Here is a 20,117-nt window from a genome sequence, read left to right on the forward strand (position 1 = left end):
AATTTTAAATAAATAAAACTATAGTACCAGGTATTATGTAATCAACAGGTATTGAAGGTCTGTAATGGGTTAGTTTAGGGCTAACCTGGCTATTTGCATTAAAAAAAGATAACAAAGAATGCCAGCAATCATGTAAATTGCAGCATAAAGAAAATCAGTGTTAAAGTAAATCTTTAAATAATGAGTGTGTTCAACAGACATCTCTATAGAAGTGATACATTCAAGGGAAGCAATACAAATGTGATTCAAATGGGGAAAAATAGAAATAAGCGTTTCTGAAGGTGACCAAGTAGGTGTGGCCAGACAAGTGCCGTTATTTCCTTCTGAGAATAAATATTGTTGTGCCCAATAAATTATTTAATTATTTGCAGCGCTCTTACAATTAACTTCCCTTCTTTTTCTCCAGATTAAGAAATAGGATTGTATAGAAAGTTTTCATAATAACTTAATTACAGACTTAATTCACATTTTCACTAAACCAAGTCATCAGGTGATCTTCGAGTTCCTTATAAACCAGCCCTCGGTCCTGACCTGAATGGATCACATGTCCATATAAGAATAAGTGTGATCTAATGGGATTACATTGCTTTTCCTTTTAAACACCAATACTAAGATTAACATTTCAATATTCTTGCTTTGTCATCACATATACTATTAAAACAAGAGCTGGTCTGACTTCATCAATCTTTTTCTTGTAAGACACTAAAAAACCACCAGTAACAGTTTTTGATCACTATAAGCCTAGGGTAGATTTGAGCTATATATGTAACCTACCAAATAAAACTCTCCATATCCTATTATTTATCCCTATGAGCCAGGCAGAAAAGAAATTGGTATTTTATTCTTTGAAAGAAAAATAAATCATTGAAAAATCATCATAAATAAAAAACATTTAATTTTGAGAAACAACCATGTAAGTTAAAAATATCAATTTAATAAAGAAATTCTGCATGACCCAAACACATTTTTTTTTAAATGTAAAATGTTGAAAACATCATGCTAATTCAGAAAAATGTTCTGTACTCAAAGGTAGTAAGCCTCCAGATTCTACACTTAAAGGGATCTTGAATCGCAACAGCAGTAGCCCCAAGGAAATTAAGATAGCACGCTCTTTCATCTTTCTGATGTTAACTATTTTTTTCCTAACTTGCACAATCCAACTTTTAACTGGAGTACAGTTAGAAGGACCTGCCAAAGTCTGTGAAAATTTGTCTGAGCACATGATGCTGTCACAAAGTTTCCATTTTGCTCAAGACAGAGTGGCTGTCCAGGGATTAAGAACTGTGCCCTCATCAATACTAGAGAGCTCACTTTCCAGATCAGTGGCCCCAAAGATATGGCCCACAGAGCATGAGGAGGGTGAGGAAAACTGGTTCAAGAATGTTCTTGATGACATCAGACACTTCAGCATGGGAAAAGCCATCACCCTCATCACTTGCAAATGCAAAGCAGAGGAAAGAACACCCTAAAATTAATGTTGTACCTTGGTTTTTAAGTGTATATGGAAAGTTATCCAATCACAGAGAAATGTCTTATGCTTTCCAATATTGTTATATAGATATCTCAGCTATGTATAGTCCAGCCAATGTTCTACATGTAGGTATATGTATTTATAAATTAAGTTAAATAGCTGAAAAACAAGTAGTGCCCTTTACTTTTTTCAGAAAACATTTTGTTTTGGACAAAGCCAAAACTCTAAATAAATATTCCATAATCCAAACATAATAGTCATTGAATTGTAAGAAAATATTTTTATTGATTATTTATATTTTCCTAATTCTTTCCATATGCAGGTTTGTATTGAGCTTTCCAATGATAGTATTTTTATTGATAAATATAATAGTTTGTGTTAGCATCAATTTAAAAATTGGTTTCATATTCCATATAAAGACACCTTCATTAAAATAAGTTTTATGTTTCAATCACCCTCATAGGGCATTAGAGAAAATAAAAAGAATACTTGAGAATTAAAGATGTAATATCATAATAATTTTAATAAGTCTTCCAAAAGGATTATAGCATCACCTGCTAAAGCTTCCTCTTAACATATATGCATAGCAAGTCTACAATTGTATAAGAATTATTAGTATTAAAAAAAATAGAGCAAATGAGTAAATTCATCAACCTTACCAGTATAAATGAGCAAAGTGAATTCTTATAAAACTTTCATAGGAATTAAAGTAATAATGCATATAAAAGATGCTATTATAATTATACAAGTTAATTTTATTTTTATTCAAAACCACAAATATAACATCAACTCTGGTGACAGAAGGGCCATAAAAGGAATAAGAAAACTGCTACTGGTGACATTAATTAGGAAGAATACTTTTCCACTTAGTGCCATCTCATTTCTCAAGTCACTGACTTTCACAATATACATTTTTATTTCTCTCAATTTTACTAAACCATATTTTATTTAAAAGAGAGTAAATAGATCAATAGGAGATGGTCCATACATATGAACCAATACTCAGGCTAGAGTTGCAGGCAGATTTCTAAGTAAATCCTTATAGTGTACTGTGATCCTATGGATGGTAGAGGTCTACACAGGGTTCTGTAGACCCCAAAGGAAAAAACAAATTCACCAGTAACGGGGCGAGACATATTGGGAGACCAGGGAAAAAGTGAAAGGCCTGCGCTCAAGAAAAGGTAAAAAGAGGACTCTCCTCAATAGAGCTACCATATGCTAGCTAGTCTGTGGTACCCTTAGGGCTAAGAAACACCATGATCTAATGTCCTACAAAGAATTTTTTTTAAGTTACCAGTCATAATTTTAAAATAGCATGGATTTCATATGTATTCCTCTTCCAGATATAGTCAAGTATGAAAATTATGAATTTCAGAACCATTTGTGTTGAGGCACAGAAGAGGGTCCATTTGAGGAGTTTAAAAGTGTAGAGTTTGTGTTCCAAAAGCAGAAAATAAAAACAACAAAGCCTAAGGATTGGCGAGGGGTGAGTGTGTGTGAGTGTGTGTGTGTGTGTGTGTGTGTGTGTGTGTGTGTGTGTGTGAGTTCTTGGGATGAAGGAGAGAAGACAAATCCCAGAGAGTTTGAAGATATAGTGAAAAAGAATAGGGCCCTGGCCAGTTTAGCTCAGTGGTTAGAGTGCTGGCCCATGGACTGAAGGACTGTGGGTTTGATTCCCGGTCAAGGGCACACACCTCTGTTGCGGGTTTGGTCCCCACCCCTGTTGGGGGCGTCTGTGGGAGGCAACCAGTCGCCGTGTGTCTCTCACATCAATGTTTCTCTCCCTCAACCTTTTTCCTCCCTTCCACTCAATGGAAAAAATATTCTCCAGTGAGGATTTTTTTAAAAAGAATAGGTCATTAGGATGATGTTGCATATTGTGAGGCATTACAGGGTAGAGAGGGAAGTAGGCATGGAGACAATGATGGGACCTCATCTTCCTTACTGGGCCTTTGGGCTAAAGGTCCTTCTGTTCCAGGCCAGGCTGGAATATCTGGCCTTGGTTTAATAATTTTCAAAGTCTTGCAAGAGCCTAAAGTTGCAGAATCCAGCACAAGCAGAGATGCAAGAGGTCACCATCCTTACGACTGTCTCCATTTGTGTCTGGGCAGCTGTCCATGATCTTTGTTAAGACTTCAAAGAAAAGGTAGGTGGTGAGATGCCTTAGAAATTGTGTATCCCTAGGTGCACACATTCAGTCATATGTTAAATTTTAAGTAAACATTACATTAAAGTGTTAGTAAAAAAATATTTTCTCTTCAATATTAATTCCATGTTCCCACTAATCTTAAAGTAGAATTAAGTAGAACACAACTGTCCTGAGAGAATTAATCATTTCTTTATCACTAGTCGGGGAGCACTTTCCCCAAGTGCCAGCTCTTGCCCTCTAATCATTCACTTCTACCTTCTGTGGATCCTTGGTTGTGTGCCCAAGCCCTCTCTCTGACCTCAGCAGAAGGAGTTGGCGGCAGTGCAGCACAGGCTGTCCTTGAAGACCACCTGGGAGCCTCAGATTGTGCCCAGTGCAACAGCCTGTCAGAAACGGGCTACTGCCAGCGCGGAGCAGGGAACACCTGTGCGTCACAGTCTGCACTGGCCACTCTTCCACTCCCAAGGATCTTGCAAGATACAGGTCAAGTCTTTCTCTAATAATACTTTAGGTATGGATATTCTTCAGTTCATCTTGTTCCCACTGCACCAGCTGTACAGAGTAAGGATTTGGGAAAAGGGTGAAGGGAATCTGAAATTAGGGGGTGAGTTAAGTTTCCTTTAATCCCCAATGTGCCATTATATGAAAAAGATTTCATTCTCTGACTGTACAACAAGAGTATCCCTCTTGTTATAAAGGTGCCACACACACACACTCCACACACCATGCGCGCGCGCACACACACACACACACACATACCCACTACATAGAGAATTTACCATATCTGGTACAATTAAATTAAGACTCAACAAACAATCAATCCCACAAATATTTGTGTGGAGTTTTCAGTTTCTACTTGTCACTGTGTTGGATGCTGAGGCTCCAGGCACAATCCCTGCCTTCAAGAAGCTCACAGTTTCCAGGGAAAGACAACACACAGCTTCTTATACTTAATAAAGTGTTAGCAGATATGGAAACACTAATATCTATAAAATTACTTTTTTCTAAGATCACACTTTTAGAAGATCCATCACATATGACCTTACCTCTATAAGCAATCACAGAGTTCATAAATGGAAGATGCTTCTGTTTTTCTAACCTGGTCCAAAACTCAGCTTTCTTACTTATTTTATTAACCTCACCCCTCATGCTGTTTGGCTTAATGTGAAATCAATACTTCAGTTTTCAAAACATCTGAAAAATATTAATTTCTTGAAAATAACTTAAGATTTTTTCTTGGTATCCTGCCTTGGAATTACATAAGGAAAAGATCGTGTTTTTGTGACTTTTTTGTATTCAAAGCAGAGTGAGAGCTCAGGAAATGCCGGCTGACCAGTTATTCTGTTGGGTACTGTCTCATTTTACCAACTATGACAACACACACCTAGCTGCTTCTTTATATGTAAGAATGAGTTTTTTAAATTATTTTATTCTTTTAAATATGTTTTTATTGATTTCAGAGAAAGGAAGGGAGAGGGAGAGAGAAATATCAATGATGAGAGTCATCAATCGACTGCCTTCTGCACCCCTGCTACTGGAGATGGAGTCTGCAACCCAGGCATGTGTCCTAACCTGGAACTGAACCATAACCTCCTAGTTCATAAGTAGACACTCAACCACTGAGCCACACCAGCCAGGCAGAATGAGTTTTTAAAATCCTATGTTTTTATCAGCATAGCTTAGAGGAAGAGCCCTAATTGGAAATCTGTTTATTGGGGTGTCCATATTGTGGGTATACTTGTTTCAAAAATGTGCAGGCCCAGCACCTAGTACAATTTTTTGGTTGCTTTGACTTGGATGATACAAATAAATCACCATGTTCAAAACAAAACCACCTTGGAGTTTAGAATTTTCATATTATCTATAAGAGAAGTTCGCATAAGGTATCGTGCTATTTTTTTTTCTTTGTAGTTCAAAACTCAATTGTATTTTTTTAAATCTGACTGGTTAACCTGAGGATCATTATGACAAGCCGTAGTATTTTATTTTAATATAAATACTTCCACCCAAAGTAGTTATTCCATTTTCACTACTACCAATGTAAGGAAGAGGAGTTTGCTTTTTCAAAAAAAAAAAATCGGAGGTTTTGGTATATAGTTTATAAATAACTAGAAAAACATAATATAAAAAACAATCAATGGGCATTCACAAAGTAGTCATTCTAGTTGATCTTAAAGATTAATAATGAACACAGTTAGATACTGGAGCATTTAAAAAAATTGGAGTGAAAAAACCAAAGGCCTGGATTCTAACCCTTATTCCACCACCTGATGGTGGTATCACTTGAGTAAACCACTTAAATCTTTTGTAGGTCAGTCCCCTCTTTCATAAAATGAGGCTGATAGTACCCCTAAATAGGATTTGAATAATATAAAACATTTATGGAGTACATACTATTAATTATTTACCTTCCTAAGCACTTCAGATGTATTAACCGAAGCCTCACAATGATCCCAATAGTAGGTATTATCATTACCTGCATTTTATTGATGAGGAACGAGTTAAGTGGCCCACCTCAGGACACCAGGGCTATCTGAGTAGCTAACAGGATTACAAGGGCACAGCCATACACTTGGTTTACAGTGCAAAGTAAGGAGCTGAACTCAGCTTCTCAATCATCAATAAAATGACCTTGGATAAGTGATAGCTTACTTTTTCCCAGAGAAAATGTTTTCAAAAGGCATAGTCTCCCTCTTCTTGCTCCTGAAAGCTACAAAGTAAATGCATGATACTAGGGGCTCTAAAAGGTAAATGTCATTTCCATCACTATTTTAAGAAATGTTCAGTTAGTGATGAAAAGCCAGAATCTAAGAGAGATATATCAAATTCATACTATAAGAACATTTTTTCTTTTCTACTCTACCTTATATTTGTATATTCTTTTCATAGAATAGAAAATAAACTACATAATAGGAAAATGGAAATTCTAAAAGTATTAATTCTGGGATTAATGAGGTAAATCACTTAGTATATGTTATTTGCAAAAGTAGAAGACACCCAAAAATAATTTCCTCCAGCCCAAATATTCCCCTTCCCCTTTGGTTTTATCAGCTATCAGTGTGTACTCTAAAGATCTCTGTGTATTGCATATTCTACTCTAGTCTTAGCCAGAAAAAGGACTTGTCTGCAATCTCTAAAGTTCTTGTGGGGTACACCCAGAAAATAGTATAAAACAGGGTAAAATGCAGTCAGTACCAGCTATAGACTAAGAGTTCACATTGTTGAACCTAAATGACTTCTTTCTTTCTTTCCAGATTCATTTCTTTCCTTCAAGACTAGACACTTGCCTCTTTGAATATACCACTAGGCCTCTTCTGAACAGCCTTACTTTCTTGCCCCCACAACCCAATACATACAGAGCCGAATGTTTTACCTGACTCTATCGAGAGGCATGGATTCATGAGGACTATTTCAGCTTCAGCACAAACAATAAAAAAATGATAGCCCTGGGTCAATTGTGATATGAGAGGCAGTGGCTTGGGACAAAGATGTTAAGTTGGAACCAGTACTGTCAAAACATAATCCTGAAAGAATAAAGAAGAAACAGTCATTTCTTTATCATATACATCCTGATATTTTAAGTTTTCTTTTGGAAATTCTGGATAAATCCGGACATACACTGGAGATATCTCTGTGCTGATTCCCTATTCCAATGTCTTTATTTTCTATCTATTCTGGTTTCCTCCTTGGGTAGGATGTACTTGATTCCTGACAGTAAGGGCTCTATACTCACAGTGACACTTCCACACATGAGCTGGAGCATTTAGGTTACTTTTGTCAGCACTGAATGAAAGGAAGAAAACCATGACCACTAGGCAGAAACCTGACCTCTCCCCAAAATTAAGAAATATGGAAACACGAGAGGAACTAAGAAATAGTCTTCAGGCACTGACTTTACCTAAAAGGGATATATTCTATGTAAGGATATACGATACTATCATACAAGTTTAGGAACTTAGTATTTGTAGCGCTATATTTTGCCATTCACAAGCTTTGGTCAAAAACCCTAGGTCATTGGTTATAAGTAATTTTAAGAAAAAAATATGCATTACAAAGGATATCAAAATAGATGTGCCTGTAATGCCAATAGTTATTTCTTGATACACTTTCTCTTAAAAAATATTCTGATTAGGGAAGCTTTAATCTAATCCTTTTTCACTGATCTTGGCAAAGGATTTTTAGCAAGTAATTCTTTTTAAATTACTACACAGAATTAATCTTTTTCATTGTTTAAAGAAAAGGAAAACCAGAGAAAAACAAAGATTATAAACTGGGGTTGAGACAGTTACAAGGAATTCTTTCTTTCTTAATTGAAAAAAAAATTGAATGAGGTATTTTGTATTATAAGTAAATCCTTTCTTTATATTCATTTTGCTTCTTTCTCCGGGAATCAAAGTCATGCTTTACAAGGCAGGTATCAAATACTAGTTGTGTACTTGTGTGAAAATTTATGATCATTTTCAGAATACACAAACCTAAGATTCTTGTGTCAACCAAAATGAAAGGCAATAGAAGAACAACAACCTGAAGAAACTTGTGCCTATCTCTCTGACTTTGGCAAAAATGTAGCTCGTACAAAATTGCCAACAGGCTAATCATTGAAGCTTTCCATGCTGTTTTTTTCAAGTCTGAGATTTTTTAGGAAAGAATTTTAAAATCATAATCAATTAGAAAAATTGAGCTTTCATTGTCTAAGATGGTGATTATCAACATGTCAAGCAACAGGAGAGAAGAGGAATGGAGAAGGGGCAAAGGGAATATATGCATTGTCTTTAAGGAAGTTTCATCACAACATTAAGCTTAAGTACCACTGGCCAGAACTTAGAAAGCCATGTAAGAATAAAGTAAACTCTGAAAGGCAGTCAATGTTGGGTTATGTTTAGCCAAAAACAGAGTTCCGGCACCATGGAGGAAGCAACAGATATTAAGGGGCAAACAGCAGGCTCTGACACTCTCCACCTCTTTGGCTCCTTATAGATTCATTCCTCCCGTATATGGAGCACACTCTGCCCCTCCCCAAGGCACCCAGCATCAAAGTCCCACCTAGTTCCAGCCTCTAGCTTCAAAGCCCACGATGTCTGCATGATACGATGCATCAACCCTGAATATGGTAAGTCATGGTCTGACAACTTACAAAGTAAAATAAAAATTACTTTCCCCCTCACAGTATCCAATGGTGAAGTAGGAATAAAAATGGGAAAATCAGTAGTACATAGCCCTCACTGGTCCTTTGTAATTATCACAATTTCCTGGTCAAAAACTATGGAGACTCCATTCTCTAAAATCAGAGTAAGTTCCTTCAGTAGGTAATCTGGCAACCCTGGTTTTGCTTTCCGGGAGTAACTTCTTTGTCCATTATTTTAGCCCTCAATTCTCTATTTGGGGAGCTCCTCTCTGTTATATTATAACACATTTTCACATGTAAAGTAAGCATGAGGCAAAGCTTACCATGGGGTGCCTGGTACAGTTTCGTGGGCCTGAGGATGGCATTAGAGACTGAACAATTATGAGCTTCTGCAGTCCAGTCTTGTTGGTTGAGATGGAGATATGCAATGGTAAGTATAACTCCTTCAAGTGTATTCACTCCCAGTCAGTACCAAATACAAACAACTAAAATCGTAAACTGTATCTGGGCACAGATTTCAAGCCTAATGAATCTGGCTTTTAATTATACTAGGCTCTAGTCCTGCCTGTTCCCTCTCTTTTCCATTGTCAGACCATGAAGATGCTACCTTGGGGACATCTGAAAAAGTAGGTATATTAGTCGGCTCAGGCTGTCATAACAAAATATCACAGACTGGGTGTCTTAAACAAAAGACATTTATTTTCTCACAGTTCTAGAGGCTGGGAGTCCAAGATCAAGGTGCCAGTAAGGTTGATTGTTGGTGGGGTCTCGATCTTTTTGGCTTGCAGACAGCCACCTTCTCACCATGTCCTCATATGGCCTGTCCTCTGCACCTTTGTGGAGATAGAGCTCTGGTGTCTCTTCTTTTCTTATAAGAACATCAGTCCTACGGCACTAGGACCCCACCCTTTTGACTCCATTTAACCTAAACTACCTCATTAAAGACCCTGTCTTTAAACATAGTCATTCGCCTTGGAGGTTAGTGCTAGAACATATAAATCTGGAGAAAACAAAATTTAGTCCATAATAGTAGCCTTGAGAAAAAGACAGGACCTTTGAACTGATCTTTGCCACTAGCTTTGTTGTCATAGTTGGCTTAGAAATTGCTTGGAAATTCCCGCTAGAGTTGCAGCCTTGTTTTTGGTTATAGAAGCTGTTGGCTAGTTTGACCCTGCAAGGCCTTAAGTTACCAAACTCTCAGTTTGCAAATGTTTGCAATGACATCATAGGGGTCACCAGCATTCCAACCTGCAACAACACTAATCCAATACCACATGTTAATTGCAGCTTCCCATTTCTTATAAGAAAATTTTAATGAGTTAGGATTAGATTAAGTTACAAGTGACAGGAAACTCCAAATAATAGTGCATTAAACAGGTGATAGTATATTTATTTCTCATTTAGACTCTTGGTGTATAGTTCATGGCTGTGTACTCCACAGGGTCTGGGTCCCAGACTCCTCCTGCTTTGTTGTCCTGACTCAGTGTTCTAGATTTTATTTACTGACATCTGGAGTACATTCCCACCTCCCATCACAATGGCCAGAAAGTAGATATCTGTGCTTTCCAGACTCCCTAGCAGCTAAGGTTGTAATACTGGTTGTGCCAATGAGGTGCACATGTGAGAGATCCGGGAAGTAGAAGGGAGACAGAGATTATCTTACAACAGTAGACACAGTGGTGGCCCTCAATCAATTTCCAAGAGATGTGGGTGTTTGCAGAAGCTATATTCTTCACAGTGCTCTTCAGTAGTATGAGGAGGCCAAGGTGACAACAGAATGGATGACGACAGTAGCTATCCTCTGTCTCACAGATACAGTGATGTGAACTCAAAAAAAAATTGTCCTATGGTGGTTCTCTGACTTGTACTTTGACAGCTCTTCTGACCATTTTGTAAGCACTCAATTCGCTGTATTAGGCCCTTTTCTGCTTTGGGTTCCTAGGGCGGTTTCTATTTCCTGGCCCAAACCCTGGCTGACATACCTACTACGTTGTCCTCATCTGCATGTTCAAAGCCCAGCTGACTTACACATCTAGATTTCCATGTGAAGAAAGGAATCAGTAGAAGGCAAGCAGTGTTCTCTTAAGGGCGTGACTCAAAGTAGCACACACCACTTCCTCTGCTTTTCCATCGAGCAGAGTCACAGGGTCACATCAAGTTATAAAGTAGGCCAGAGGAGTAGACACCATCGGTGCAAACATATGATCAGCTAAAACTCAGGGAATTTAATTGAGGAAAGAAAAAAAAAAAAGGAGAATTGGAATATTGTGGGGCAATTAGCAGTCTACCACAGATTCCCTCAGTACATTACCCACTTTCAGCATCAAAGCGATCATGGTTTTCTTTAAGGAAAGGGAAGATACTGACTGAAAAGATAGTCAAAAGGGCTGGAACCCAAACTAGACAATGTTCTGACAAATAAGTGTCACATTTCAGTAGTAGCCAACCACAGGCCAGCATCGGAAAAGGTCATCTTGTCATAAATTTAATTCTATCAGGAAAGCGCACATACGTTATTGAATTCCTTTCCTCTCGTTCTGGTCCTTTGAGATCTACTGCAGCATCCTCACACATGCAGGGGCATTCAGTAAAGCAGTACATTTCAGTCTTCTGCTTTGTGTTGGACCCACTTTCTTTTGTCCCCAGAGCACTAATTCGCCAAAGTCTTTGTTGTTTGGGGCAGAAAATTCAGTACCATATATATGCAGATATCTTAGTCTCTTAAGAGATTTTTATTATGACCCTTAGTCATAACCTTTATTATTTCTTTTTTGTGGCCTCTCTTTTCAAATTATTCTGTTCGAAAAAGTCAGGCCCCAATTAGGAGACATTTTCTTTACTTCAGAGAAGGTGGTGGCATTTTCAAACCTCTAAGCTTAGATCCTTAAAGAATTTGGACAGAGAGCAGCACTTGAAGCCTATAATTACACTGTGTTTTGGAGCAAGGAGTATGACAGGTGTGCAAGTAATGAGAGAGTTGGCAAAACAGTTGAATTGTCACTTAATTCACTGGTCAAAAGCTAATCATTGATGGTAGTAACAACGGGTCTTTGGGGAAACTAGAGCTTCAATTCTGGATTGAAGTAATTTTTCCAATCAGAACTTCAAGCAGGTTTTAATATATTAGTTGGAATGTTTTATCCAATCTCTTTGCTTTCAATTCACTCAGAAAATGTCTCATATAATATAATATTGCCACATATTTTACCACAGATTAGATGATACCATAAAACCTTAAAGACTGTCTTGTTCAATACCCTCCCTCAAGAAGGAATGTCACTTCTAGTGACCATTGTTCCACATGCCTCATCAAACCCCCAACAAATGGTGCCTCAGTTTGCTATCTGTAAAACTGGAATAACAGAACCTACTTCCAAAGGTTGTCAAGAGGATTCATTAGTTAATATTTGTAAAACCTTTAGCACAAGGCCTAGAAAATACTGAATACTAAATAAGTGAGTGTTAAATCAAAACAACCTACTTAAGAGAAAAAACTCTGGGTCCAAGGGAATGGCAATTAGAATGGGAGTCCCTGTGCCATTCAGAGGGCTCTCCCGGAAGAACTTCCTTTTCTGAGGGCCTCAGCTTGGTTTTCTACTTTCCTTATCAGCAGCACAGGCTTTCTGCCCTTTGATGCTCCATGCATCCACCACCGTGGTAGCTACTTCTGTTTCCCTAAGACCAAAATTAAACTCTCAGCAAGTGCACAAGACAATATCTGCAAGGAGTATAAGCAGTTGATGAGCTCTCAGAAGAATTTAGAAAACTACATTAGCTTATTTTGAATAGATTTTTCACTGATATTCAACCTGTTATCAGTTCATGACATTTTTCTGTTCAAATCCACATTTACTTAGCTACTCTCCATTTCTAGAGGCGCAGTGCAAAGAATTCTCTTACTTTCAAGGAAATAAATTCAGCAAACTTTTCTATGAAAAAAAAATTCAGTTATATTCAAAAACACAAACAAAGATCAGGTATTTACTAAAAATATCAGACATACCTGCATCAATTTTGAGTATCAGAAAGACAGAAAGAGGCCACAAAGAATGCTTTGTTAACAGAATGTATCTCTTTGTTTAACAGTCTTTGCCAACTTTGCTAAACAGTGAATAGACTGGTTGGATGACAGTTCTTTCTCAGAGCCATCTGCTCCTCTGAATGAATCCTGTGGGAAATCATTCATACTAAATTTGTCACATCACACCTTATTTCCAGGTCAACAGAGTGACAGCAGTAAAATTCCAGCTCATTTGCTTATTCTAGGTAACGCAGGGATGAGTATGGCCCAGAAAATACGTTTTTAAAGTCTGGGGACCACAACAGGGTGACTGACTTCACAGCATGTGGCTCAGCCAACCGGACCAAGATGCCTACTGTCATTTCCACCAACAGATGCCTTTCTTAACAATGAAAGCCTTGCCTGCTGCCTGTAGCCTTATTTGTCTAGGCGAACACTATGAGTAAGCTTTAGCCTAACTCAATTGTTTATTCTGTCTGGAATAGATGAGTAGATAAAAAAGAGAAAGCATTTTGTTACAAACATAATACTATATAAGCACTATTCATGAGACTTTTTTGGGTACAAGTTACAGAAGCCCAATGCAAAATATCTTAAGCCATGAAGGGAATTTATTTGAGGGGCACTAGAGTATTTCACAGAACAACAAAGTCAAGAAAAGAGCCAAGTTGCCTCGGTGGCATGGCACAGCAGTTGAGCATCAACCTATGATCCAGGAGATCTTGGTTTGATTCCCTGCCAGGGCACATGCTTGGGCTTTGGGCTAGATCCCCAGCAGGGGGAATGCAGGAGGCACTCAATCAATGACTCTCTCTCATCACTGATGTTTCTATCTCTCTCCCTCTCCCTTCCTCTGTCTGAAATCAATAAAAATATATTTTTTTTAAAAAAAGAAAGAAACAAGAAAGCAAAACTGAAGGTGGACCCCATGAACTATTAGAACCAGGGGTTGAATATCTTAGGATGCATTCTGCATTTCTCGCCTCTGCCTCAACATTGGCCACTTTTTTCTTTCTTGCAATAGACCAGCTTTCTCTACACACTGGGAAAATGGCCACCAACTGCTCTTTACTTCATAAATGATATTTCACTAATTCTCAGATATAAGTACTTTCACCTGTTAACATTTCCAAATTCCCAGTGTGTCTTATAATTGCTAACGGTAGTTGCGATGTAGAGACAGGCCTCCTCATGTTCATCATTGTCAGGCAGTAATTCTAACATAATGATTAATGACTGCTCATATATATCAAAAATATGCAGAATGAGAGTCCACAGCAGCTTAAAAGAGAATGCTACAGGCAGTCGCAGAGCACTCTCAAGAAATGCTGAACCACCATTGCTTGTGATGACACAGGATGTGCTGTATGGAAAACAAAACAGCTAGCAACACCTCTATCAAAAAGTGATTCAAAATGTCAGATTCTTAAATGGAAAGAATTATTAGGAATACCTTAACCAATTTGTTTCATTTACATTTTTCTTTTTATATAGGCACAAGTATGACATATGATTTTAAAAAGTGATACATATATAAGACTAAAAGAGCTCTTTCAATCAGTATCAAACAACAGGCATCATAGTTTAAGAGAATTTTTTCTTTCCTAGCAATAAATAAAATATTGGTGCATCTTACAAACAAAGGCATCTTAGATTCAATGAAATATAAATGACACCTTCAGTCTCTGGACAAGCGTATGCCCACCTTCTGCGGGAAGCCAGGTTATCTCTGATGCCTAAGCCTGGACCAGTCAACTGTGCCAGGAAACAAGTTAGAATGAGGCTACTCGGAACAGCACATCTTGAGTGAAGCTGCGGCAACAGGGAGGTGTGGAGGGGCGGGGTACAAGACACAGTCCTGTGGAGACCCATGATCTTTTTCTTTAATGGTTTAACCTTTGCTACTGGCTACAAAGATATCACAAAAAGAAAGTGCAAACCCTAATTCAAAGTTCTGGCCATTTTAATAAGCTGCTATATAATCCGACTACTCAATATAACCATTTGACAACTGAAACATACCAGGATGGGCCCCCAAAAGATCACCTCTATGACGCTGAGCCCAGGCTTCCTCCTCACCTAGATTTGCTTTATAAGGTGAAGCTATGTCCTAAAGTTCTTTTTTTAATAATTACATCGTTCTCTCCAGTGACTTGAATGCTGGGTTATTAGTATGTAATAAACTGGTATATTCTGGTTTCATACACAGTTGTGAATAAAAATGGCATTCAAACCCTAACGAGCATGTTATTCATTTAGTAAAGTTTTTTCTAAAACATAGATGAGCACTCCATTTTAATACATGAGTCCTATTTTCGGTCAATTTTAGTTTTAGAAAACAATTCATATGATTCATCCAAACAAGAAGTACACTGTGTTTATTATTTATTAATCTTTCATTTCAAATCCTCTGCCAATAACATAAGACAATATTAAACAAATATAATTTTTACCATTTTAGATATGGTTATGCATATGTAATTGTGCAATGCGTTTTATTGCAATATCATATATTTATATGAAATATTTATGTGATATATGGAGTATGTCATAAATATATTAAATGATTTCCTAAAGTACATTATGTTTGGGGGAAAGTCTTTATAAGGACCTATGATTAAGAATTAAAAAGAACCTGTACAGAACATTTATTCTATAATATCACCAGTCTTTTTGTTTTTATATCTTCTCGCACATATTAATTGTATCCCATTTCTTCAGTGTAAAAAGCCTGGAATCAGTGCTATCACCTAGCCATCCCTTTATTTCCTTGAAGTATACATTTCTCATAAAAGGTGTTATAGTGGCCCACACTTCATGTTCTTCACATACAATTTTATCTTTATGAGTACTTATGAGTACTTTTTTGATAGTCTAATTAAAAATTCAAAAAAATGAAACAAGAGTCAAGAGACCTAAGTTCTGGAGGTAGCTCCATCTGTGAAATTTTGTGACATTGATCAAATCAGTTAACCTCTTTGGAATAATTTTAAAATAAAGATGTTAAACATTCCCCCAAGCTTGAAGACTACTATTATCAAGATTTATATTAATAAAATCCTAATCATCTTTAGAGATACCTTGTAATGGAAACTATATACTAGCTGGTAAAATTATTGAGGAACTTTTTTTATAGTTCCATTCTTCTACACACTCTGGAGACTGCTATATCTCTGAAAAATCTGGAAAGAAACAATTATTTTGACAGCGCAAAAGTAGATATGAAGTAGGAAGGGTTACCACAGAAATAATTAAGTGAGGAACCACCTTTTGTAAAGGGCTTATTGAGAGTCACCAACTATCATTAATTTCCCATATTGGCATTTTACCAAAAACAAAACACCAATTAATTATTTAAAAAACTGAACATCCCTCCAAAAGTGTATAAACACAAGCAAAAAAATCCATAATGACATCAAGAGACTCACTGATTAAATCAGTTATCGTTTATTCTGTTACCTGTCACTTTGCCGAACCATGGACCTATATTATCATATTTAGTTCTTACAACTACCCACTGTGGTAGGTCACTTTACTCTCATTTTATAGAGGCTATACTGTGTCCCTTCACTTTATAGCTAATAGCATGACCAAATGTGCCAAAGAGACTGTATATGTTTTTTTTGCCTTTTCTTTTTAAATAGACAAACCTATACACTAATGGATATGTATGGCAAATTGTATCATAAACCCCACAAATTACAGAGATTGCAGTTTTAATTTTTAAATATTCTGAACATTCATGAACCTACATGAATCTACCACCTGAAATATGTTACCATATTTCCATCAGATTTTTTTTTAAGAAATAAGAATGTATATTAGTGATGGGAAAATATTTTGAACAAAGTTTAAATGTCTGCAAATAAGTGTCAGTATGATTTAGTTACTTAAATTACAACATTCAGAATGTATCAGAAATGTTAAAAGTCTCTTCTCTAATGCTTATTTTCCTGAACTGGGTTAAAAATCAATGTTGTGTATGTGTTTGTTTTTTCAGAAATAAATTTTCATTCAACTCTTGTGTATTTCTAAAAATGGAATCAGGCCTGGCCCGACGTGGCTCAGCGGTTGAGCATCGACCTAGGATCCAGGCGATCGGGGTTCGATTCCCAGTCAGGGCACATGCCCGGGTTGCGGGCTGATCCCCAGCCGGGGGCGTGCAGGAGGCGGCCGATCGATGACTCTCTCATCACTGATGTTTCTGTCTCTCCCTCTCCTTTCCTCTCTCTGAAATCAATAAAGATATATTTTTTAAAAATATAAAATAAAATAAAAATGGAATCAGAAGAAAGCTTTATTTTTGGAAAGTCAAAATACCTGGTGCTGGGTTAGAAATATCATTTCCTAGGATATTTGGAAGAATGAGCATAGCATATTGTATTCTTACAACAGGATAAGTTGCTTATCAAAGGGTAAATTTTTTTTTATTTGGTGACAATAAAAGTTGATGTTTATAGTGTGTGTGACAGATAAGTCATTCATATCTTCTTCATGACTTCAGAATGGGGGCGAGGGCAGAAACAATGATGACCAGCTTACAGATCACCAGGAGTTTATAACATACAATAGACTTGGCGAAAAGGGTCCAGTTTCCTTTTAGGAGACTTTACATTACATCACTAATCAGAAGATCTTATCTGTGCTGTTCACAAACCATATTTCATACTTGGTATGTGCACTACACCACAGCCTTTTATAGAATATGGTTTACACATATTTTACATTTCTTGGTAATTTCTTGTGCCATAATTAAGAGTTTATTAAAATGCACAAATTGTCTAAGTTTGTAACGTTTATTGTAGTGTTCATCACTATCTCTGAGTTAATAACTTTAGACTATTTTAGTTCTCAATAAAATGTTCATATTCTTGTATAAAAAGATATAAATACAAATAATGCCCCACTTACCCTAAATCCTTTCTTCCCCAAAGTAACCACTACCCTAACATCTGTGCCATTGTTTCCATGAATATTGTTAATACTTTTACCGCAAATGTACATGTGATATTTTAAAATAGTTTCTGTATTATTAAATATTTTCATGAACATAAGCACATCGTATGTATCATTTTACAACTTGTTTTTCTCTGTCAGCTTTATGCTTTTAAGATTTATCCACGATAATACCTGTGATAATAGTTTACTTTGTATTAGGCTTCCATTTTTCTGCCTTCAATGATTTCTTGATTTCATGATTTTATTTATTTAATAGATTGTATTAAGTAAATTGCAGATCGCTAATAGGCACGTCATCTCAGGGGATAGTATGTTTAGTTTGTGAAAGCACATTATCTAATGCTTTTGCTTACCCAGTTTGAAAAAAGGGTACTTTCTGGGTCCACCTGATATCCACGTAGGAAAGAAAGCTCTTTCTCAGTGGCTATATTTCATTAATAACAGCCAATTCTACTTGAATTACTGCAGTAAAAATGTTCTTCCCTGTAAGCTAGAATTCAGATGCCAGTCTTTCAATTTGTGATAGTGCGTGTGAATGAAGTCATGAAGGTCAACTGCAGAGTTCTTAAATAAAAAAGCGGAGGGGCTGGAGGCAGAATAAAAGAAAAACATAAGATTAAGAGAAAAATGCATACAAAGAAAGTGATCAGGTTACCCACTTCTACTTGGGTTCGGTTCTGCATTCAAATAACGTTCACTTTGCCCCGGGTCACTTCTCCCTTATCTACAGCTGAGGCATCATTCTAGTTTGCCCAGCACTCCCTGGTCCTTTATCACTTCAATCAACTGACCAAACGCTTCCACAAGCTCTTCAGCTCTCCCTCTCCTCTCTGAGCTTCATAAAACGTCTTGCGCCTGTCATTTGTGTCTCATATTTGTGCAGGAAGCGCAGACCAAACTAACGTTGGCTTTACTTTGCAGTAGTATCCCTTTAATAGCTTCCTTCTTTCTTTTTTAAAAAATAAAATAAAATAAAGCACCATTCTGCCTAGAATTTTTAAGTTTCATCTTGCTTGAAGATGGGGATGGTTGATGTGAACAAGAGAATTCCTTTTGAGCAATACAATCTCATTTTCCAGAAGCTATATGGTCCCTGACCAGACTTATACAGTCCATGAACAGGAATATCAAAATTATATAAATCATTAATTAGGGTGCCATTTTTATTTCAATTGGAAGATTTAACAAATTAATGTTATTAGCCTTCTAAAGACCTTGGACTTCCCTGAAAAGTGTTATTTCATGAAAATACTGAGTTGGACACAGAGTGTGTACATTGATGTGAAATTCAAAAATATTATCTTTACCCAAGTCAATATCTCTTTATCTTTGCATGATTCTTAATGGTCTACAGTGAGTTTTCAAATCACAATACCATTTGATCCTTAAAACTATCAGATGGCCTAAGTGGAAAGGATACTCTTGCTGATTTATAAGTGGGTAAATTTACTTTAACAAAGCTAAATTTCTTGCATGTCACAGAGCAAGTAAGTGGGAGAATTAATAGTGAAACCCTATAACACCTTATAAACAATGTAAAGGATGTTTTTCAAGATTTTTTATATTACCCTCGCTGGTTTTGCTCAGTGGCTAGAGCATAGGCCTGAGGACTAAAGGGTCGCGAGTTCATTCCAGTCAAGGGCATGTACCTCGGGTGCAGGGTCGGTCCCTGGCCCCAGTCAGGGCGTAAGCAGGATGCAACCAATCGACGAGTCTCTCTCACGTTGATGTTTCTCTCTCCCCCCCCCCTCTAAAAAATAAAATAAAAATTAAAAATACAGTAAAATAAAAAGATTTTTCATACAATTTGCTTTGCCATTTGTATTAGTTTGCTAAGGCTGCCATATCAAAATACCACATGCTAAATAGCTTAAACAACAGAAATTTACTTTCTCACAGTTTTGGAGGCTAGAAGGCCAAGATCTATGTGTCAGCAAGTTAGTTTCTTCTGAGGTCTCTCCCCTTCACTTACAGATGGCCGTCTTCCCCCTGTGTCCCTACATGGTTTTCCCTATGGGTGTGTCTGCTTCCTAATTTCCTCTTCTTATAAGGACACCCGTCATATTGCATTGGAGCCCACCCTAATGACCTCATTTTAACTGAATTACCTCTTTAAAGATTCTGCCTCCAAATACAGCCACTTTGTAAGGTTCAGAGGGCTAAGATTTCAAACTGTGAATTTTGAGAGAACACAATTCAGCACATAATGCCATTATTGTCAAATATTAAAACTAAGATATATATCATAAATTCTGCCATCTAACAAAAGAATTACTTTCAATTTTCAAGATCCTTTTCAGTCCTTATTCATTGGCTCACATATTTCACAATTTATACATAGTGTTGTATTCTGCTTCCCCCCCCCCTAAATATTCCATAAGGGAAGGAATGC

The sequence above is a fragment of the Miniopterus schreibersii genome, assembly GCF_964146895.1.
Source record: "Miniopterus schreibersii genome assembly, chromosome: 9".
Taxonomy (NCBI): domain Eukaryota; kingdom Metazoa; phylum Chordata; class Mammalia; order Chiroptera; family Miniopteridae; genus Miniopterus; species Miniopterus schreibersii.